The 24,885-nt window shown below is 44.4% G+C and overlaps 1 protein-coding gene and 1 pseudogene across 1 annotated transcript in view; both read left to right on the top strand.

Moving 5' to 3' along the window:
• Nucleotides 1–24,885, top strand: part of LOC126272437 (tensin) — a 2,382,193-nt gene that overhangs the window by 1,047,171 nt on the left and 1,310,137 nt on the right. The gene's annotated exons all lie outside the window — the stretch shown is intronic.
• Nucleotides 16,250–16,367, top strand: LOC126274355 (5S ribosomal RNA; annotated as a pseudogene).

Here is a 24,885-nt window from a genome sequence, read left to right as displayed (position 1 = left end):
GAATTCGAAAATATTTTGTTGAGCCCAACCTATATAAGTAGGAATGAGCATCAAAATGAAATAAGAGAAATCAGAGCTCGAACAAAAAGGTTTAGGTGTCCGTTTTTCCCGCGCGCTGTTCGGGAGTGGAATGGTAGGGAGATTGTATGATTATGGTTCGATGAACCCTCTGCCAAGCACGTAAATGTGAACTGCAGAGTAATTATGTAGATGTCTTGTATCTAATTCACGATTTAATCGTACAAATTGTCAACAGATGTCGTTACGATCGTGTTCTGCACGGAAGATGGCATTCAGGTTAACGGACAACCACACCAGAAATGACGTCAGGGCACCTGTCAAGGGGGGTAGTGTTTGGAGTGTAGTCCCACATCTACAATCGGTATGTATACATTTACAGACGGTGTATTATGGGACAGAGAGGACACCTACAGACTCTGTACTGTGGAGGGCCATAGGAAGAATGGAAGTAGGAGAGACGCAAACTAATGTGGCCCTATGGCTTAATGTGAATCGTTCTGATGTTTGTCGGATGAGGCGACAGTTTATAGAGACCAATACTGTGGAATCGATAGCAACGATGCCACGGCGTAAATACAAGTTTTAAAGTTGGCACTACAACAGACACCGACGACAGCGCACTCTAGCCGGAGCGGGAGAGCTCTACGAGCTCCGCTCCTGATTCGCCCATTTGATCAAGAGGAGATGGCCGGGACACTTCGCTTCAGCTTCACACCTCCGTGCAAAGTTACGTATTACTGTTGTAGCACCAGTAAACCACTTGTACTTCCTTACAGTACCGACGTGTATTACTTTCTCCTGCTCCTGCTCCTACACCGGCACCGCCTTCCAGGCGGGATACTGAAGAAACTGTATTCCAAAGACCAGGGCAGGGCCGACCACCTTTGAAATAGGAAGAGTGGACCGTTATTTGGCTGTAAGGGCCGAAGGTATCGCGTTAGTACGCACCTGGCATCTGACCTCGCAGCATCCCCTGGACGTGTTGTATCGAGGCAAATGGTGTACAGAAGGTTTCAACAAAGTGGTTTTTATTGTTGGAGACTTGCTGTCTGTCCGTTTGCCTCTTCACAGAAGGGAGCGTCTAGAGTGGAGCCGTCAACATGCTACCTGAACGGTCGAACACTAAGCCAATGTTTTTTTCACAGGTGAGTCCCGATTTAGTCTGGAAAGTGATTCACATCTGGAGGGTACGTGTAACACGATTTCGGGACGAACATTGTGCAACGAGACCGATATCGAGGAGGATCCCTAATGGTGTGGGCAGGGATTTTGTTGATCACTCGAACACCTCTTCATGAAATAGTGTGGGCGAATCAGCAAGATGTAACTGTTGTCAGGTACCGTGAGGAAATCTTAGTATCATATGCGCGGTTGTTGTGACATGCTGTGGGCCCAGGCTTCGCACTGATGGACGATAATGCTCGACCTCAGGGAGCAAAGGTGGTTGATGTTTTCTTGGAAACGAAAGAGATTGTACGCATGACGTGGCCTGCCCGCTGTGCAGATTTGCATCCCATAGGTAATGTCCGGGATGCACTAGGGAGAGGGGTTGCATCACGTCAGCGTCCACCGACCACTCTCCAAGTCTCGTGAGCAGATCTGCAGGAAGAACGGGCGTCACTGCTTCAACACGAGACTGGTGACATCACTCACAGCGTGACCGATCGTTGTGAGGCCTGCATTGGTGCCAGAGGTGGTCACACCCCGTACTGAACACACAATGTGGGTTCAAACCCGTTAAATTGAAAAACAAAAACATTTTTGTGTTCCGTTACGCATGTTGCAGTTGATTGCGTTCTGTATTCATTGCCAGGCGCACTGGCCGAGCCGCTCTAGGCGCTTCAGTCTGGAACCGCGCGACCGCTACGGTCGCAGGTTCGAATCCTGCCTCGGCCATGGAAGTGTGTGATGTCCTTAGATTACTTAGGTTTAAGTAGTTCTAAGTTCTAGTGGACTGAGGACTTCAGATGTTAAGTCCCATAGTGCTCAGAGCCATTTGAACCATTTCTGTATTCTTTACATTGTTTCTACTTTACTGTTAGCTTTTTATACTATTTTGTGGTAAAATAAACGCAACGTTGAAAAATTTGTTGCTTTAATTTTGGACACCAGTGTACTTTCTAACCTGTAGTATCCCTGTGAATTGTCAGGACGTAAATTTCAAGTTACGACTTCACCCACTTTGAAGGCAAGGATCTCGAAATTGTCATAAATCAAATACAAGATAAATCGAAAAAATGTATATGTTTTCGTTTTTAGTTTTTGTTCTTTTTTATGTTTTGTTTAAAATATTTTGTAAAAAGTACATTTGCAGAACGTTTTGATTTCATGAATGCTGTTTGTTGAGTGTATTAACCAGTTCGTGAAAGGGTAACAAACAATTGACCATGCGAAAAACTCTCTGATCGAAAGTCAATGCCAAAGTGCGAGGCGCTTTCATTATGTAAATTAACACATTTTTTCTGAAAACAGATTGATTTTATTCAGGATTACAGTATTATTCACCATTGTTTTGCCTACAAAACCATATTTTCGGCACAATCTCCGTTCAGTGCGCCGGCCTTACGCCACTTTGCTGGGAGGGTCGGTATGCCCTCATGGTACCACTCTAACGCCTCATGGTACCACTCTAATGCCTCATGGTACCACTCTAATGCCTCATGGTACCACTCTAATGCCTCATGGTACCACTCTAATGCCTCATGGTACCACTCTAATGCCTCATGGTACCACTCTAATGCCTCATGGTACCACTCTAATGCCTCATGGTACTACTCTAATGGTCGACATGGGGACCAACGACCTGCTACATCAGTAACCTACCCATCGTCCACGCACTGCTTCCCGCGGAGTGCATCCGTCATTGAACCAAACAGACGGACGTCGGAAAGTGCGAAATCCGGGCAGTAGGTTGCATGAAGAAGAACAATAGTCGAATGAAGTTTCGGTGTATAGACTTACGTTAGGTCTTGCGTTGTCATGTAGGAGAAGTTCGGTTGCATTTTTGTGTCGACGAAGCACACTGAAGTTGTTCCTTCAATTCCTGAGGATTGTACAACACAATTCCGAGTTGACTGGTGAACCATAAGAGACGACATCATACAGAATAAACTCTTCAGAGTCCAAGAAGACCAAAGCCGTGACTTCACCGGCTGAGTGTGCAGCTTTGAATTTTGTCTTCGCAGCAGATGTGGTGTGGCGCCATTCCATGGGTTACCGTTTTGATCACGGTTTGAAGTGATGAACACATGTTTCGTTGCCTGTGACGATTTTCGCCTCAAAATGTCATCATCAGTTTCGTAATGCGCAAGCAATTTCGCAATGATTGTGCATCGTTGCTCTCTATGGTCTTCCGTTAGGCGAGATACCCAGCAGGTTCGAATCCTGCCTCGGCCATGGATGTGTGTGATGTCCTTAGGTTAGTTATGTTTAAGTAGTTCTAAGTTTTAGGGGACTGATGACCTCAGATGCTAAGTGCCATAGTGCTCAGAGCCATTTGAACCATCTGAGATACCCAGCGGGCACACACCTCTGAATACCCATACTGGTGGACGAGAGTGTCAGCTCTACCAACACAGAAGCACAGTTGTGGAGCGAGGTATCTGCTTGTGATCCGTCGATCACCTCGAGTGAGTGTGTCCACACGTTTTAATACTGCATGAGTCACAGCTGTGTGTGGAGTGCCGGCACACGGGAGACAGGTTTAAGCGACCTTACTGCGAGGAAGACAGAACTCTCTCCCAATGACTCAACGTCCTTTTGATTACTGCCATGCCTCCGTACACTTTCTGCAGGCACCGATGAATATCTGCGATCCTCTAGTTTTCCGCCGAAAGAAACTCAGTGACAGCTCTGTGCTTTGAATGCATCTCCGTTACGGACGCCTTTTCGAGGGAATGAAGCTACAAAAGCTTAAGCGGGAATATCCAATGATGTTCCGAAACAAATTCGCATTTTTTCAGCCGAAACTGGCCGAGAAAATGCTGTGTTACACGGATGTTCGACCAAGACCTTTCTTTATTGTTACTGCAAACAAAACCTTGATCCGCTTAAACTAAGTGGCTACACCGGTTGTGATCATTCGAATACAGGATATGAGCCGCATCTCTCCAGCTGCCGGTTCTGCATCTGTTTCACATTGGTTTAATCTGCGTGTAGCAGTATAAAGTTTCAGACGATTCAGATTGGGCCATAAATAAAAGATTTCTCTTAAACCGACCGTGACGAAGAAAACATACAGCTTATTGTTATGTACACAAATTTTGTTAATATTATATTTCCAGAGAAAGTTTACTGAATGGGACAATAATGATTGAAATGCTCTGCTGTCGTAGTTGAAACAGACCGCGAAGAAGAAAACGAAACCGCACATTATTACAACACACCAAAACATAGCGTAGCATTTTCTTTCTCACAGTCGGTTTAAGAAAAAATCTCTACATTAATGTTTAGAGCAAGAACGTGTGTTATTGGAATGTATGGGTTGAATGATTGCGTGAGCGAAGAATTTTCGGAGAGTTTGGTTTTAAAATTAAACGGTTTCACAATATCCAAAGAATTTAAGAAAGGAAGTGTATGAACTAGCGTATTCAGTGAATACATGATCGTATCGGAAATATCTTCTAGTGTATTTGTAAATCAACATTACTCAAGTTAACGAGTTATTTTTCCCTTCCTTCAAACCTCTTCTAAACTGTTTGATTTTCTGGGAAATAGCTTTTTCCGTCTCATCTGATCATTGACTCCAGTTGCTTTCCTGTTTGTTTTATCTTCCCGAATTTCTTGATTTGTCTCAATTTTTCTCTGTCGAGTTCAGTCCGCTGCACAGTGTGCGCTTTTTCTAGCTGAATGTTTCTCTTTTCTCCTCACGCATTTCCTTTGCATCCTTTATTGTTTTAAAATAATGTATGGCTCTTGTTTGTTAATTTTTTCCGTTCATCCGTTCCATAGAGAGTAACGCGTCTTTTCCTGATCACATCTTTCATTCCTTGGCAGAATGTTGGGATATCTTTCCTTGTTTCGTCTCAAAATCTTATTAACTTATTTGGTTTTGATATTTTCGCAAGGCTCTTCTTTCTATCTTTTCCACATCTTCTTATTCCACTTTGCATACACATAAAACAAGTGTTTCCAACACAGTGAGTACATATGGTTTTTACAGTATTATAATGCTTTAATTTAATATATTTAGGAAATTGATGGATGTGAAGTCCGCCAGTTACGCAACACGCCGTTTTTTCTCAGTACCCAAACATGTTTCGGCCCCACTGTGCCATCAACAGTGGGTTTTCGTTTTCATTTATTCTGCAGTGCGAACATTTTCGTTAAATGATAAACTTTTGTGCCTCTTTAGTTCAAACAACGTATCGTTTCTTTTTGTAAATACCTTTACATTTGGTCTGCATCAATTTTCTGGATCACTTGTATGTTAAGTACTACAGGTAGTTTGTCATCTGCAACCAAACGATAATGACGATGAGAAAGTTTTCTGCTGGGAGTTAACTTATCTTCTAGAATGTAATTTAGTTTGTCGCGATGTTTTCGCGCCTATATTCGTTTTTACTTCCGTTCTCTTGTGGCAGGTACTTCCATTCTTCATAATGCTGAGGTGTTGTGATGCACACGTAACTATAACAAATATTTTCCCCAAATAACGTAGTAAAACGCTTTTCACTTCACCAAAACATTGTGACTGTGGTCTGTTGTATGTTCCAGCCCAGTCAGTGTTCATTTAATCTATAGGAAAATATTTTTGATTGTACAAATTTCTCATTTGTCACCCAAATTACCTTAACTGTGCGAAAATATCTTGACAACACAAGGAAAGACTGTAATTTCCTGTCACAAGTAAGTACGACACAATACACAGACTAACCCAACGACACTCATACGAAACGCACGCAAGTTTATCACGGTGTATTTAATATATTACGTCACTGTGCAGAGCAGCACGTAAGAAATACGAAAATGCTCCCTCAAAGTTACTAGTCAATAGGCCTGTAACCACGATCACGGCAGCGACTGTTCACACGGTTAAGTATCCCAGTCCCGCGTTCTGCTTCTGGTGCTGTGATAATCCTAGCAATTAGACCCATTCGCATACCGACCGGAGTATCGTAAGCTATGGTGCTGAGGTGCTCCTAGAAGAAATAGTCCAAAGATGTAATGCCTGGTAACCGAGCTGGTCATGCTACGCAACCGCTGTGACCAGTTTGTTATGTCCAGACTGTGCGTCAACGTACTTTGTAACACCGTGTGAAAGGAGTTCCGGTGCTCCGTCATTTTGAAACCACGAAAACTGATGAATTCTGCCCATTAGATATGGACTCAGTTGAAAAGTGTACGTCATAAGTACATTTCTACGAACCAGGGAAATACAGTATAAACACTGAAGACAGTGTCCTACAGCAATCACACATTCGTAATTATCTCGCAAATGTATAATTTGCTGGCGCAAGTTTACAGTAAAGTTTTTGCATCTAGTGTCGTAAACTTTCAGTCGTGTCAGTTTTCGCTATTAATTACTGTCTACTCCACATATAAAACTTCTCTTTCCTAGAGATATAGCCTTTGTGTGACCCTTCTTTTCAGATAGACCTCTTGGACATGTAGTTGAACGCTCAAAAGATCCATTTCGGAAGAAAGATTTCTACGCAACCACATTTTCAGCAGAATAAGGTAGTCGAATAGCCAGTTCAGATCTCAGATTATGCACTTCTGCCATTCTCACCACTGTTGTATTGGCTGAGGCCTTTTCCCGAGAAAGTCTTTTCTTATGTGCCAATCTTGATAGGTTTCCCATTGCCTACTGTTTCAAAACATATACACCCCTGGAAATTGAAATAAGAACACCGTGAATTCATTGTCCCAGGAAGGGGAAACTTTATTGACACATTCCTGGGGTCAGATACATCACATGATCACACTGACAGAACCACAGGCACATAGACACAGGCAACAGAGCATGCACAATGTCGGCACTAGTACAGTGTATATCCACCTTTCGCAGCAATGGAGACGATTGTAGAGATGCTGGATGTAGTCCTGTGGAACAGCTTGCCATGCCATTTCCACCTGGCGCCTCAGTTGGACCAGCGTTCGTGCTGGACGTGCAGACCGCGTGAGACGACGCTTCATCCAGTCCCAAACATGCTCAATGGGGGACAGATCCGGAGATCTTGCTGGCCAGGGTAGTTGACTTACACCTTCTAGAGCACGTTGGGTGGCACGAGATACATGCGGACGTGCATTGTCCTGTTGGAACAGCAAGTTCCCTTGCAGGTCTAGGAATGGTAGAACGATGGGTTCGATGACGGTTTGGATGTACCGTGCACTATTCAGTGTCCCCTCGACGATCACCAGAGGTGTACGGCCAGTGTAGGAGATCGCTCCCCACACCATGATGCCGGGTCTTGGCCCTGTGTGCCCCGGTCGTATGCAGTCCTGATTGTGGCGCTCACCTGCACGGCGCCAAACACGCATACGACCATCATTGGCACCAAGGCAGAAGCGACTCTCATCGCTGAAGACGACACGTCTCCATTCGTCCCTCCATTCACGCCTGTCGCGACACCACTGGAGGCGGGCTACACGATGTTGGGGCGTGAGCGGAAGACGGCCTAACAGTGTGCGGGACCGTAGCCCAGCTTCATGGAGACGGTTGCGAATGGTCCTCGCCGATACCCCAGGAGGAACAGTGTCCCTAATTTGCTGGGAAGTGGCGGTGCGGTCTCCTAGGGCACTGCGTAGGATCCTACGGTCTTGGCGTGCATCCGTGCGTCGCTGCGGTCCGGTCCCAGGTCGACGGGCACATGCACCTTCCGCCGACCACTGGCGACAACATCGATGTACTGTGGAGACATCACGCCCCACGTGTTGAGAAATTCGGCGGTACGTGCACCTGGCCTCTCGCATGCCCACTATACGCCCTCGCTCAAAGTCCGTCAACTGCACATACGGTTCACGTCCACGCTGTCGCGGCATGCTACCAGTGTTAAAGACTGCGATGGAGCTCCGTATGCCACGGCAAACTGGCTGACACTGACGGCGGCAGTGCCCAAATGCTGCGCAGCTAGCGCCATTCGTCGGCCAACACCGCGGTTCCTGGTGTGTCCGCTGTGCCGTGCGTGTGATCATTGCTTGTACAGCCCTCTCGCAGTGTCCGGAGCAAGTATGGTGGGTGTGACACACCGGTGTCAATGTGTTCTTTTTTCCATTTCCAGGAGTGTATTACGAAGGACAGTGGCGACCACATATCTTCACTTTTATTTATCCCGCGACATGTCTAACAGCTGTTTGCTGCTTTGTGGTTTGAGCATGTAAGTACCTCTTTGCACTATTCGTCGGATAACTGTTGCGGAGAAAAGGTCATCCGATGGTAACAGCAATTGCACAAATCAGTAGTGAAAGTGTCATTAAAATGATATAGTGACTATTAAGGAAAAATAAATGTTTGCCAACTTGACATTCGTTAAGCTCTGACCATTCCATGACAAATTTAATAGGGACCAGTTAGGTTTCTGCGTTTGGCCTCATAAATCCATCAGTGTTACGCAACGGAACCTCCATTAATAGTGATCATCACATTGACATACAGCAAAACTAATTTTGTATTCGTACCAGCGCTACCAAAAATCCTGGGATGTATTCCAGTTCAATGCAAGGTCATTAACCTGCCCAAAAGGATCGCAGTTTCGAATTAAAACACGGAAATGTTCTACAAAGCGCTTTCTGAATTCCATTTTGTAAAAAGGCCAGAGAATACTGCACCTAAGGTGCAAAGTGCTTTCCCATGTCCAGCTGTTCATGAAGTATAGCTACAGGTGCGCTTGAAATGATTGCAATTCCAGCTCTCTCCCACTCATCCGTTGCGACATAGAGAAATTTTGCATTGGACCCCAAAGAACAAAATGAGATTTCCAGTGAATTTATCTACGATGCCTCCAAGTGGCGGACAGAATGTTTCATCAACTGCTATGTACGTATAACTCTGATTCATTTCATTAGACCAAGAACAGAACCTAACACGATTTTAGTGTGCCTTGCTGTATAACCGTTCAGGCTAAGTATTTAACGATAGCATGTAATTACTTCCTTAATTTGCTCCGAGAAATGTCACAGCAGCTTCTGTAGGTGGGTGAGAAGTAACGACACACATAAAAATAATTACAATAATTATGTCTGACTATATTACTAAAACATAGTGCCTTAAAGAAGTTTACGAGGTTTATCAATCTGCTTTTCTATAAATGAAATGATACTACCTCTAATATATGCCTGGTACAAAAAAATATATTTGATTGTTCTATAAAACCTACACCACTTTATCTGCTTCGTACTTTCAAACCTAGCTGTAGAAATAGGATGAAAGAAGATGCTCTGTATTCGAACCATTGTATAATTTATGAACACTAATCACCTGTGAACGTTGCTTGATATTCAGTAAACGTTAAACAATCATCAGAATCCGATTTGTGACAGTAAATTTCCCCTTTGAGTCGAAAAGCTTTCTCATTTTGTAAGCTAATGCAAACTCTTAACTAATAACCAATATGTGTTATTTAAAAATCCCATAATTAAAATCATCTTTAATATTACCCATTTTATTGACGATAATGTGATACGGGTTGTTAAATAAGTTGTTATATTTTTAACAAACAATTTAGTACTAAAGCTACTGTAGTGTTGTTTTGCTCTGAGTTACATTATAAACACAAATTTTATGACCATTAAGGAATATGATCTGCAGAACGAAAACATCTAGGATCCATGTTTTCTGCGACATGTAAAAGCTGCAAATAAACGTGAAAATTTGGACATGAGACTATTGTCTTGGCTAAACATTATGTTATACTGTTGCGTAATGTTTACGCACTTTTCAGAGTTTGTTGAACGTAATTACGTCCGCAAAAGCCAGTCTCTTCATGCGTGCAGAAACATCTCCACTGCCAGAACCTCCCAGGTTGTAAGTTTACTTTACCCGTTCCGCTGATGGAGGAGTATGTTGTGGAATAACTATTGTATGAGCTAACATTGCTCATGAATAATGTATCACTATATTTCACACACTGCTGCTTCGGCAGTGTGATAGACAATGAACTTGGCAGTGAGACAGAGTCACACAGAATTTTCAATAGCGGGAACCAACGAGTAAACACAACCCGCATTGCTATTTCAGTATCGTATTTACATTGTAGAGAGCAGTTCTTATGTCGTAACGTCATCCCAACGTAATCTGTCAATGCTTTGCTTCTAACCCACTCACTTGTTAAATGCTTCCTTTATTACAAGAAGGCATGCGACAAACAACAGTTTTCACTCTAGTTGCTCAGCACATCGCTGCATTTGCAGCAGTATCTTCTCGTCGTTCCACAGACGTCATACCCACAGATGAGAAATGAAGAAAATAAAACATCATACTACCAATCAATTTGCAAAGAAAGTATTGTGTATTCGTCTATTACTTGCTTTATCACTTTCGTTTTGTTGGTACGTGCGGAAATCTATTACTGGGTCTTTTTGAAGACACCGATACGTGTTGACAACCATAAGTTAATAAATAATTTCAATTATTAATTGAGCTAACACGCTAATAAAATTCGTTGAGTCTTACTCATTTCTGGAAGGATATGTCAACGTTCGTATTAAAGTATCTTCGTTTTCTCTGATCGTAATTACCTGACTGCACACCCGTGCATAGATTGTGATGCTAATAATTGCAATACGATCATGAATAATGCGTTGATGTCCACAGATTCGAAGCGAATATTTCCGCTACATTAATATGAACTGCAATAGTTTCTGAAGCCTGCTCTGCGTACCCTGACAAACAGCAAATTTCATTCCTGGAATTTGACGAGTGTTAGATTTGTAGTGCTTGACATCACTCTCATAAACACATTTACTGGATTTTCTTTTTTATTCATCTCTGAGGGAGATGGCGAGCTGTCCGAGAGCACAGCCATCTTCAGCCAGTACTTGCAATTTCTTCTGTTGTGACTCTATTTACTATAACTGGGTGTGTATTTACTTTTGTATAGCAGATGAATGGATGGGAGGAAGGAAGATGTTCTTATTTATGTTTTCTTTATTCAAAATTCCGGTATTCGCCTTACGGCTGTGAGAGGAACCTCCCGCTCGAAAAAACCTCAGCTGGGATTCATTGCCTGTTGTTCTGGCTCATGTACTCGGAAGTTCTTATCATATCTATGGTCTTGATACCTTAACATAGTGCTCTTGAAACATTTTGTATATGTAGAGAATTTTTTCCACATTCTGCAGAAGTCGAGAGCGTGAAAGTTTAGTCTATGTGGAGAATTTTTGTCTCCTTCTGTAGAAGCTGACTGAACTACAATTGCTCATTCATTTGTTTTTCTGTCACACGTCATCAAAATTTAGGAAGTAAACGTTGTAGAATCGTCCTTCGAAGGTCACAATGATAGTCTGTGGATTGGACTGCAGCAAACACAACCGTATCTGTGGTTTGAATAATTTGTGTTCTCAGAAGCAACTAATATGTATGTTGAAATTTGATTAGGTAATTAAGGTATACCACACTATGTCAGTAATCAGTATCTTTATTCCCTATTTCTCTTCCGTTTGTGGAGACTTTCGTTGAAATCGGGTATTATTCATGCATAGCGACCAGACGCAGCAACATGAAAGGAGCTAGTCGACTTCGTGGTCATTAGAAACACAATGGGGCGGAAGACGGTCCACTTAGTTTGTAAAAATGTGGCAACGTTAGCCTAAAGCGGTTTAGCGAAAACACGAGCAATCTAAAGGAACACGGGCAGACTGTGACTTCAAGGAGAAGATTACTGACCAACGTCCCATCGAAAAGGGCGTTAGAGACGGAGCGCAAGGTCGGATTAGGGAAGAATGGGGAAGGAAATCGGCCGTGTCCTTTTGAAGGAATCATCCCGGCGTTTGCTTGAAGCGATTTAGGGAAATCATGGAAAACCTAAACCAGGATGGCCGGACGCGGGTTTGAACCGTCGTCCTCTAGGGTGCGAGTCCAGTGTGCTAGCCACTGTGGCACCTCTCACTGTCGGTGATTTCACCTCCACCACCTGCGACGGCGAGTCCAGTGTCTTGCACACTGCTGCTCTCCACTCCATACGTACTTCTCCCTTGTGTTCTTATGCAACGGTAATTTTACGACGGTAGGAATGCCATCATGAGTGAGTCTGCATCTTTCGCGACAATATGAATAGCAGTATTTTTTTTTTTTTTTTTTTGAAATATTCCCAGTTTCCTTAGGTGAATGTTAAATACGTTGGTAGTATATGCGAAGTTTCAACACAGATAAGCAGCGGACTGTATACTCGTACACACATGCATATTACTAAACGGTTAAAATTGGCACCCTGCCAACCAGACCCCATATTGCAAATTATCTCTGTAACGACTTCCATGGGCAATCGAAATTTGAATTTTCAGAATTACATATAATTACTGACCGCATATAAAAATTTAAAATACTGTTATAATTTACTCATTATGTGGTACAACATTACGTTAAAAATTTGACTCAGTAAGTCAAGTCCCTGGTGGGTGCCTATAATTAAAGTACAGCTGCCCATGGAGGTGTAGCGTGGGCTGTAATTATCGCATGGCAGCGAAGCTTGGTACATATACCACGCGGAACCGATGTACGCTGGAAAACAATTAGTTACAGTTTTGGCCACCAGGTCCAATTCTGGCGCTGTGAATGCAAGAAAGACGTGTAGATATATTTGCATATGCAATGTTTTACGAGCGAGACATGGGAAGAAAAGGTAAAACAAGTGAGAAAGGCATAATGTTAATTTTATTATTAACTTACACTTACACAGTTTGTGCAGTACGAGCGACATCGACAAGATGCTGAGCAGTGTCAATTTTACAACTGCTGGCCAAAATTGGAACCAATTTGTTTCCAGCATAAATCTATTTAGCAATAACACATTAGCACAACTACTATGTTTAGCTCCCATACGATAATTACAGCGAACACTGGACGTCCATGAGTAGCTTCAGCAGAATTACAACCAAATGAAAGTTACTTCTGTGGGCAACGTAACCGGTTGTGTGCGTTTTTCTCAGACTCACGATCTGAGAATGAAGGTACTTACGACTTCCAACAAACTTAACACTTAATTTCAAACACTTTAGAAATTTTTTCTCAATGACAACCACATAAACTGTCGAAAAGAAGAAAGTGTGTTGCTTACCACGTTTTAGTTGTTGATACAATAAAGCTTCGGCATCAGGCATAACGTTTTAATTTATTACTTCCTCACCACTAACTGTACTCCCAACATATTCTGCAAAGAGTACCCTAACATACCACTGAATGTACCTTCATAAGTATATCGTTGTACTCCACATAGTTCAGGAGGTAGGACGTCATAAACATCGAGATGAGTGAAAAAGCAGCTACACACATTAACTCATTTATGGAGTAGGGATTACTGGTAATTGTTAACCAGACAGAAAGCACTGTTGGAGGAGGTAAGAGCTGTAACCACTGAAGAACAGGCCGAGAGCGAGAGCCGGAGATCGTCTCTCTCCCTCCCTCTATCGCCTAAAACTTACAACTTAAATATTTCGGAAATGGAAAGTACTATTAGAGTGCGGTTTGCTCAGAACGGATTGGTAGTCAGGGCCTCGTATTGTTAGTGAATCAAGAGTTTGTAATAACAGTTTTATACTGTATTTTTTGTGCAAACATAATGCATTTTTAAATGCAACATTGTTTACTGGCACTAAAAAACTAGAAGTGGGATACATTGGAATATCAGTGGCGTTTTCTGTAGGATTCTAGTGCGTGTCGTTTATGAGATATCGCACACTATGTGATCAAAAGTATCCGGACACCTGGCTGAAAATGACTTACATGTTCGTGGCGCTCTCCATCGGTAATGCTGGAATTCAGTATGGTGTTGACTCACCCTTAGCCTTGATGATAGCTTCCACTCTCGCAGGCATACGTTCAATCAGGTGCTGGAACGTTTCTTGGGGAATGTCAGCCCATTCTTCACTGAGTGCTGCACTGAGGAGATGTATCGATGTCAGTCGCTAAGACCTGACACGAAGTCGGCGATCCAAAACATCCCAAGGGTGTTCTATATGATTCAGGTCAGCACTCTGTGCAGGCCTATCCATTACAGGAATGTTATTGTCGTGCAACCATTCCGCCACAGGCCGTGCGTTATGAACGGGCCCTAGATGTGTTGAAAGATGCAATCACCGTCCCCGAATTCCTCTTCAAGAGTGGGAAGCAAGAAGGTGCTTAAAACATCAATGTAGTCCTGTGCTGTGCTGTGCTGTAGTGTCACGCAAAACAACAAGGGGTGCGAGCCCGCTCCATGAATAACACGTCCACACCATAACCCTAACGCCTCCAAATTTTACTGTTGGCACTACACGCTGACAAATGACGTTCACGGGGCATCCACCATCCAATCGCCACGTTGTGTACCGTGATTCGTCACTCCACATAACGTTTTTCTACTGTTCAATCGTCCAATGTTTAAGCTCCTTACACCAAGTGAGGCATCGTTTGGCATTTACCGACGTGATGTGTGGCTTATGAGCAGCCGCTCGACCATGAAAGCCAAGTTTTCTCACCTCCCGCCTAACTGTCATAGTACTTGCAGTGGATCCTGATGCAGTTTTGAATCCCTATGTGATAGTCTGGATATATGTCTACCTATCACACATTACGACCCTTTTCGGCTGTCGGCGGTCTCTGTCAGTGAGTAGACGAGGTCGGCCTGTACGCTTCTGTGCTGTACATGTCGCTTCACGTTTCCACTTCACTATCACATCGGAAACAGTGGACCTAGGGATGTTTAGGAGTGTGGAAATCTCGCCTACAGACGTATGACATGAGTGACATCCAATCATCTGACCACGCTCGAAGTCCGTGAGTTCCATGGAGTGCCCCATTCTGCTCTCTCACGATGTCTAATGACTACTGAGGTCGCTGATATGGAGCACCTGGCAGTAGGTGGCAGCACAATGCACTTAAAATGAAAATGTATGTTTATGGTGGGGTCCGGATACTTTTGATCACATAGTGTATTTTGAAAAGTTTCGATACCCACACTTGATGTGCCATTTAACCTACCTAGGTGTTACGTAAAATGTTTGCTTTCAGTGTTCTCGTGTGGACCTTGGGTACAAGCGACTTGTTAATCATTCATTGTGTGACAGTCCAAGTAGTGGGTCTTGAGTGGACAATGGAATTTAACAATGCAGAAAAGTTGTATGGAGATGTTATGCGGCAAAATATCCCAATATTCGTCAACTATCTCAGCAATTATTTGCCAGCTTCTTCAACCAGTTAGCTGAAAGTGGTAGTATAACATCTACACAACGTAACAGAAGGAAATAAGACGACGGAAGAGGGGGAAATTTATGTTTTCGCTGCTGTTAGAATTGATCCCAAGACTGTAAATGTGTGCTGTGGTATAGTGAACCATCTGCTCATAGGCCCGTGTTTCACAGTCGAAACACTGAACGTGCACATGTATCGCAGCCTCCTAACAGACCATCTTCCACTGTTGCAAGAAGATTATCCTCTGAAGGCCAGGAGGAACCTATGGTGCCATAATGACGGAAGCCCAGCCCATAATGCACGTAGTACTATAGCATTTCTTCACAAATTGTTTCCAAATCGTTGGGTTGGATAAAGAGTGGCCTACCTATGTCCTGGCCGGCCCGTTTCCCAAATTTAACGTCTGTGGACTTTTTTCTGTGCGGAAAGCTGAAAGACGCTGTCTACAATGACATAGCAACTACACCTCATGATATGCAACTGCTTATTACTGCAACCTGCTCCGACAATTCCGCTAAAATGCTGGTATGTGTGCAGCAGTCGTTCCATACCAGACGGAAGCGTGTCTTGCTGCAGCCGGTGGTCTCTCTGAACACAACCTTTGAAGGTCAGTTGTCTCTTTACTGGTCAGAATACACGTAACTAATGTACGCACTTGCTTGTTCTTCAGTGAGTGCTACCACAGGTTTTGTGCAAGTGTTGGTGTGGGAACTTTTCACAATATGGTATATCGTAAACGGCTCACATTAGAATCCTGCAACAAACATCACTGACGTTCTAATTTCCCCTACTTTTAAGTTGTTGGTGCCAATAGGCACAAAGAAATTCACTTTCTCTGTATTTCTGTACTAAAATGATACACAGTATGTGATTAGAAATATTCCGACACTATCGAAATACATCTCCAACGGCCTTGTCGCAGTGGTAACACCGGTTCCCGTCAGATCATCGAAGTTAAGCGCTGTCGGGCTGGGCTAGCACTTGGATGGGTGACCATCCGGTGTGCCGAGCGCTGTTGGGAAGCAGGCTGCACTCATTCCTTGTGAGGCTAATTGAGTGGCTTCTTGATCGAAAAGTACCGGCTCCGGTCACGAAAACTGACGACGGCTGGGAGGGCGGTGTGCTGTCCACATTCCCCTCCGTGTCCGCATCCAGTGACGCCTGACGGCAAAGGATGACGCGGCGGTCGGTCAGTACCGTTGGGCCTTCAGAGGCCTGTTGGGACGGAGGATATTAAAGCACATCAGTAGGCTTTATGTCCATTCTTTACCTTCGTGACTGCTTGAGCTGGACACTTTGAAGGTGGTGTCTCAATGCCTGTGGAGGTATGGTAGACCTTTCTCACTCAAGAGCCCAGACCAGAGATGGTAGTGATGATGAACGCTGAAGTTCTAACTCCATTCCATATCTCTTCAATTTGCTTCAAGCCGGGACTCTGGGCAAGCCAGTCCATTTCAGGAATAGCTGTAGACTAACAGATGTCGCCTTATCGGAGGCCCATTGTCATGAAGATACAATCAACCATCGTCTCCCAATTGTTCGGTAACTGTACGCAGTACAAAATTCAGTAAAATATGTTCATATACTTCTGCATTTATCGTTTGCTCAGGCACACTAGGGGTACCTCGCCCTTCCCGTGTAGAACACCCCCATACCGTAGTACTACGTCCTCCGTACTTGACTCCTGGCACTGCAGGTGACGGCAGACATTCGACAAACTCAAACCCTTCTACATGACTGCCACGTGGCATTGCGTGATCCATAACCAGAAACCACTTGTTTCCAGACATCCACGTCCAGTGCCGTCGTTCTTTACCCCAACTTTTTTTTTTTATCCGTCGCTTAGAATTGCCTACGGAAGTGTGTGGCTTATGTGGAGCTGTTCATTTGTTGTACCCCCTTTTTTGTAATGCCCTACGCACAGTTATTGTGCTAGCTCGACAGTTGGTAGCACTGTGGAACTCACAAGTGATTCTTTTCACTGTTCGTGTGCGGTTTTTACAACCACTCACCGTAATATTCACCAGTCCGCCTGACCTATGATTAGCTGTGACTGTTCGAGTTTCCACTCCGCAATAACATCACTAACAGTCAACTTGCGCAGTTTCAGAATGGTTTAAATATCCCTGACGGATTTGTTACTCAGGTGATCTCCAGTGGCTAGTCAACGCTAGAGGCCACGGAGCTCTCTTGTCCCACTAAGTGTGGTGCCGTTACACGCAGTACTGCTAGTCTGCTTTTATGCTGGCGGATCCGCTTCCCGTGACATCTAATGCTCAGTTGTGCGATACTTAGAAGTGGTGTCCGCATACGTGTTATGAGTCGGTGTAATGTAATGTAGAGCTCTACACTCATCAGCCAGAACATTGCGACCACTGACCTACCACTGACGTACTCCGGCCCAGGCGATAGCAGCGCCACCTTCTGACGAGTGGCTGCTCGTCAGACACACGCACGGCGCCCGTCACCGTACTGTTCGAATGTACACAGAATGAGGAAGGAGCGCTATCTGTCAGATTTTGACCGAGGACAGAGTCTGATAGCCCGGATGCTCGGCACGAGCAATTCGGGAACTGCACGTCTCGCCGGGTGTTCTAGGAGTGCTGTGGTCTCCTCAGCACGTGGCGAAGCCGGGGTGAATCCACACCCAAACGTCGTGGGCTTGGGCGGCCACCCTTCATTACAGATGTCGGAGGTCGTAGGCTGGGCAGACTGTTTAAACAGGACAGCCAGTGAAGTGTGGCGGAAATAACATCAGACTTGAATGCTCGGCAGAGTGCGAGGAGATCGGCCACTACCATGGAAATAGGTTGGCGCAGTGGCAGAGCAGAATCCCGATAGATTCTTCATCATGCCGGTGGGAGGGCGCGAACCCGTCTCCGTCCAGGCGAAAAGCTCCTCGAGACCCGCTCTTCGGAACACATGTAAGCTGGTGGTGGCTGCATTACGCTCTGGGTAGCAAGCACTTGGACGTCCATGGGTACAGTGGAGCTGCTATGACGGTCAACAAGTATTGTACACAGCTAGCAGGCCAAGTAGACTCCTCCGTGACGATCATACACTCCTGGAAATGGAAAAAAGAACATATTGATACCGGTGTGTCACACCCACCATACTTGCTCCGGACACTGCGAGAGGGCTGTACAAGCAATGTTCACACGCACGGCACAGCGGACACACCAGGAACCGCGGTGTTGGCCGTCGAATGCGCTAGCTGCGCAGCATTTGTGCACCGCCGCCGTCAGTGTCAGCCAGTTTGCCGTCGCATACGGAGCTCCATCGCAGTCTTTAACACTGGTAGCATGCCGCGACAGCGTGGACGTGAACCGTATGTGCAGTTGACGGACTTTGAGCGAGGACGTATAGTGGGCATGCGGGAGGCTGGGTGGACGTACCGCCGAATTGCTCAACACGTGGGGCGTGGGGTCTCCACTGTACATCGATGTTGTTGCCAGTGGTCGGCGGAAGGTGCACGTGCCCGTCGACCTGGGACCGGACCGCAGCGACGCACGGATGCACGCCAAGACCGTAGGATCCTACGCAGTGCCGTAGGGGACCGCACCGCCACTTCCCAGCAAATTAGGGACACTGTTCCTCCTGGGGTATCGGCGAGGACCATTCGCAACCGTCTCCATGAAGCTGGGCTACGGTCCCGCACACTGTTAGGCCGTCTTCCGCTCACGCCCCAACATCGTGTAGCCCGCCTCCAGTGGTGTCGCGACAGGCGTGAATGGAGGGACGAATGGAGACGTGTCGTCTTCAGCGATGAGAGTCGCTTCTGCCTTGGTGCCAATGATGGTCGTATGCGTGTTTGGCGCCGTGCAGGTGAGCGCCACAATGAGGACTGCATACGACCGAGGCACACAGGGCCAACACCCGGCATCATGGTGTGGGGAGCGATCTCCTACACTGGCCGTACACCTCTGGTGATCGTCGAGGGGACACTGAATAGTGCACGGTACATCCAAACCGTCATCGAACTCATCGTTCTACCATTCCTAGACCTGCAAGGGAACTTGCTGTTCCAACAGGACAATGCACGTCCGCATGTATCCCGTGCCACCCAACGTGCTCTAGAAGGTGTAAGTCAACTACCCTGGCCAGCAAGATCTCCGGATCTGTCCCCCATTGAGCATGTTTGGGACTGGATGAAGCGTCGTCTCACGCGGTCTGCACGTCCAGCACGAACGCTGGTCCAACTGAGGGGCCAGGTGGAAATGGCATGGCAAGCCGTTCCACAGGACTGCATCCAGCATCTCTACGATCGTCTCCATGGGAGAATAGCAGACTGCATTGCTGCGAAAGGTGGATATACACTGTACTAGTGCCGACATTGTGCATGCTCTGTTGCCTGTGTCTATGTGCCTGTGGTTCTGTCAGTGTGATCATGTGATGTATCTAACCCCAGGAATGTGTCAATAAAGTTTCCCCTTCCTGGGACAATGAATTCACGGTGTTCTTATTTCAATTTCCAGGAGTGTATATACCGACGGAAGTGGCATTTTTCAACAAGGCAATGCCTCATGAAAAAAGGCCGCGAGCGTGATGGAGTGGTTGAGACAGTGACGAGTTCTAGTTGATGTGCTTGCCCTCAGCTCGCCAGATCTGAATCGATCGAATACGTCTAGGATGTGACTGAACGTGGCATCAGAGCTGATCATCGCTCATCCCGGATTTCAGGGGAATTAAGTAATTGTGTGTGCAGATGTAGTGCCAGCTTCCGCCTTCCATACTATGACTCGTCGCCGCTGTTACCCGTGTCAAAGGTGGACGTACCGGCTATTCGGTAGGTCGTCATAATCCAGAAAGAGATTTTCGCTCTGCAGCGGAGTGTGCGCTGTTATGAAACTTTCCTGGCAGATTAAACTGTGCTTCTGTGAAGTTTGGAAGGTAGGGGACGAGGTATTGGCGGGAGTAAAGCTGTGAGGACGGGGCGTGAGTCTTGCTTGCGTAGCTCAGAATGTGTGCCGGTGCGGTAGCTCAGAGAGCTGATTGGCCTCTGTAATCAAAAAAATGTACAGAAGGATTAATAAACGAACTTTAACGGAGGTCATGTGATGTCTGCAAAGACCAAACCCAACTATCAACACGAAAGAAGAAGAAGAAGATGATGAAACCGACGGTAGAGCACTTGCCCGCGAAAGTCAAAGGTTCCGAGTTCGAGTCTCGTTCCGTCACATAGTTTTAACAGTTTTAATCTGCCAGGAAAGATTCATGTCATCATAATGTTCCGTATGATCATTGTATGTGTCACTCATTTACTCGTTACACAGCGCCACTTTAGTTCTGTACGTTCAAAATTCTAGTGAGTGCACATTGGTTTGTCACTTCTTACGGGTTGGTGCCGCTGATGAAATTATTTAAACCAGTCTGTCTCCTATGACTCATTTCCGGTTAGTGCCAACCGTTATTAGTAAACAAAATTATTGGCAGTAGCTTTGCTTAGTAACATTTTGTGATTTGTAGCTATGAGTTTTAGGCCTTCATAATGCAAAAAATTAAATGACTGCCAACAGTTAACTCCATGCGTTACTTCTGCTTCTGCGGCAGTGCAAAATAGGGTCCCATTTGGACCCTATTACAGCCTACCTTCCCTACAGCAGTCCAGTGGGGGGGATTGTGTACATCCACACTCAATACTCCCCGCGAGGACAGCCAAGTTAATTTGCAGACGTTGTACGATTATCCACTCACTACCAGAAAAATCTCTTAGTCCTCAATCAGAATTTTTATCACTTATTATATAGAATACTTTTAAGACTAAAATCTCAAATTCCATTGATGTGGTCACTTTTCACAGCAGCTATACAATATTTGTGTTATAACTCAGCTACCTTTTTCTTGCAGCAATGTAATAATTACTTTTCAAACACGTTTCGTTTTTTTCATTAAAGTCATGTAGAGTGGATTTATCCTGGTACGGTAGACTTGTTTTTTCCTAGTCATACTTGTAGGTTCAAATCAATTCAGACCTTTGTACACAAACTAAACGAAATGTTAATTTCCACAGAGGAGACAAGGATCTGTAACATTTGATTTATGTTAAGATTATGGTGTGAATTGTGTCAGAGTTCAGGTTCGGAAATACAACTGTGTCATCTGAGAAAAGAACCACTTTAGGTGTGTCTAATATAAAAGCTGAAACACGTCTGAATATGGTGTATTATACTGCAGCAAGAAAACAGAGTTTGAAGTTGTTGTTGTTGTTGTCTTCAGTCCTGAGACTGGTTTGATGCAGCTCTCCATGCTACTCTATCCTGTGCAAGCTGCTTCATCTCCCAGTACCTACTGCAACTTACATCCTTCTGAATCTGCTTAGTGTACTCATCTCTCGGTCTCCCTCTACGATTTTTACCCTCCACGCTGCCCTCCAATGCTAAATTTGTGATCCCTTGATGCCTCAAAACATGTCCTACCAACCGATCCCTTCTTCTAGTCAAGTTGTGCCACAAACTTCTCTTCTCCCCAATCCTATTCAATACCTCCTCATTAGTTACGTGATCTATCCACCTTATCTTCAGTATTCTTCTGTAGCACCACATTTCGAAAGCTTCTATTCTCTTCTTGTCCAAACTAGTTATCGTCCATGTTTCACTTCCATACATGGCTACACTCCATACAAATACTTTCAGAAACGACTTCCTGACACATAAATCTATATTCGATGTTAACAAATTTCTCTTCTTCAGAAACGCTTTCCTTGCCATTGCCAGTCTACATTTTATATCCTCTCTACTTCGACCATCATCAGTTATTTTACTTCCTAAATAGCAAAACTCCTTTACTACTTTAAGTGTCTCATTTCCTAATCTAATTCCCTCAGCATCACCCGATTTAATTTGACTACATTCCATTATCCTCGTTTTGCTTTTGTTAATGTTCATCTTATATCCTCCTTTCAAGACACTGTCCATTCCGTTCAACTGCTCTTCCAAGTCCTTTGCCGTCTCTGACAGAATTACAATGTCACCGGCGAACCTCAAAGTTTTTACTTCGTCTCCATGAATTTTAATACCTACTCCAAATTTTTCTTTTGTTTCCTTTACTGCTTGCTCAATATACAGATTGAATAACATCGGGGAGAGGCTACAACCCTGCCTCACTCCTTTCCCAACCACTGCTTCCCTTTCATGCCCCTCGACTCTTATGACTGCCATTTGGTTTCTGTACAAATTATAAATAGCCTTTCGCTCCCTGTATTTTACCCCTGCCACCTTTAGAATTTGAAAAAGAGTATTCCAGTCAACATTGTCAAAAGCTTTCTCTAAGTCTACAAATGCTAGAAACGTAGGTTTGCATTTTCTTAATCTTTCTTCTAAGATAAGTCGTAAGGTCAGTATTGCCTCACGTGTTCCAACATTTCGACGGAATCCAAACTGATCCTCCCCGAGGTCTGCATCTACCAGTTTTTCCATTCGTCTGTAAAGAATTCGCGTTTGTATTTTGCAGCCGTGGCTTATTAAACTGATAGTTCGGTAATTTTCACATCTGTCAGCACCTGCTTTCTTTGTGATTGGAATTATTATATTCTTCTTGAAGTCTGAGGGTATTTCGCCTGTCTCATACATCTTCCTCACCAGATGGTAGAATTTTGTCAGGACTAGCTCTCCCGAGGCCGTCAGTAGTTCTAATGGAATGTTGTCTACTCCCAGGACCTTGTTTCGGCTCAGGTCTCTCAGTGCTCTGTCAAACTCTTCGCGCAGTGTCGTATCTCCCTTTTCATTTTCATTTAGATTCTCTTCCATTTCTACAATATTGTCCTCAAGTACATCGCCCTTGTATAGACCCTCTATATACTCCTTCCACCTTTCTGCTTTCCCTTCTTTGGTTAGAAGTGGGTTTCCATCTGAGCTCTTGATATTCATACAAGTGGTTCTCTTTTCTCCAAAGGTCTCTTTAATTTTCCTGTAGGCAGTATCTATCTTACCCCTAGTGAGGTAAGCCTCTACGTCCTTACATTTGTCCTCTATCCATCCCTGCTTAGCCATTTTGCACTTCCTGTCGATCTTATTTTTGAGACGTTTGTATTCCTTTTTGCCTGCTTCATTTACTGCATTTTTATATTTTCTCCTTTCATCAATTAAATTCAATATTTCTTCTGTTACCCAAGGATTTCTAGCAGCCCTCGTCTTTGTACCTACTTTATCCTCTGCTGCCTTCACTACTACATCCCTCAGAGCTACCCATTCTTCTTCTACTGTATTTCTTTCCCCTATTCCTGTCAATTGTTCCCTTATGCTCTCTCTGAAACTCTGTACAACCTCTGGTTCTTTCAGTTTATCCAGGTCCCATCTCCTTAATTTCCCACATTTTTGCAGTTTCTTCAGTTTTAATCTACAGGTCATAACCAATAGATTGTGGTCAGAGTCCACATCTGCCCCTGGAAATGTCTTACAACTTAAAACCTGGTTCCTAAATCTCTGTCTTACCATTATATAATCTATATGATACCTTTTAGTATCTCCAGGGTTCTTCCACGTATACAACCTTCTTTCATGATTCTTAAACCAAGTGTTAGCTATGATTAAGTTGTGCTCTGTGCAAAATTCTACTAGGCGGCTTCCTCTTTCATTTCTTAGCCCCAATCCATATTCACCTACTATGTTTCCTTCTCTCCCTTTTCCTACACTCGAATTCCAGTCACCCATTACTATTAAATTTTCGTCTCCCTTCACTATCTGAATAATTTCTTTTATTTCATCGTACATTTCTTCAATTTCTTCATCATCTGCAGAGCTAGTTTGAAGTTATAAAATGAATTTTTAAGAGACGCATTTCAATCAGGCTACATGTACACTAATACGCTAATTATGCATCCTAATAAATGGTAAATGCACCTGACAGAGGGAGTGTACAAAGAGGGAAATTCCTAACTCGGTCAAATGTCCTGACATGGTCATCTACGCTTAGGAAGTCTGAAAGATCATGAAAGTTATGTTAAGAAAGTACCAGACAAGCAGACGAGCGTTGGTCCACGGTCTCACTAAGAACGATTTGAAATAACACTACTACGTAAAATGTGCCGCAATACACGCAAGTAAATTACAACTGAAATCGACAGCTTTCGAAGGAGTTACTTCCGGCTGGCGTCAGAATCTATGACTTCTTACTGTTCCGTTGTATGTGTGCAGTTCGTTTCATTCGATTTCTTACGGCAAACTGGAATGTGAATGGAGGATTTTAAGTCAAAGTCTGATAAATAATGTTTGGAGCAGAAGAATGAAGCCGCTGGGGTTATATGGGTGCAAGAAATGTGGCGGCCGTGAACGTTTTATCGATGAGTCGCTTACCATCTTCCGTTGAGCTCGAGGGAAGCGTTATCTGGCTTGTACCGATAAAGAGGCAGAGACCTTCCTTTTACGGGGCGAGAGGCAGTTGTGAGACAGTCTTATGCCTCGTGCTCTCGCACCATCTCCACACTGCACTGCTGGGCAGCTTGGAATGTTAGGAACGACTGCATGTCTAGCGATTCAAGGAATTCAGTCACCACCGAACACAGTCAACTGTTGTTGGTGTCAGTAGCTCGGGGTAGTCACATT

This window comes from Schistocerca gregaria, chromosome 5 (genome assembly GCF_023897955.1).
Source record: "Schistocerca gregaria isolate iqSchGreg1 chromosome 5, iqSchGreg1.2, whole genome shotgun sequence".
Taxonomy (NCBI): Eukaryota; Metazoa; Arthropoda; class Insecta; order Orthoptera; family Acrididae; genus Schistocerca; species Schistocerca gregaria.
The sequence above is the reverse complement of the archived record's forward strand: the minus strand, read 5'-3'. Positions and strand labels throughout refer to the sequence as shown.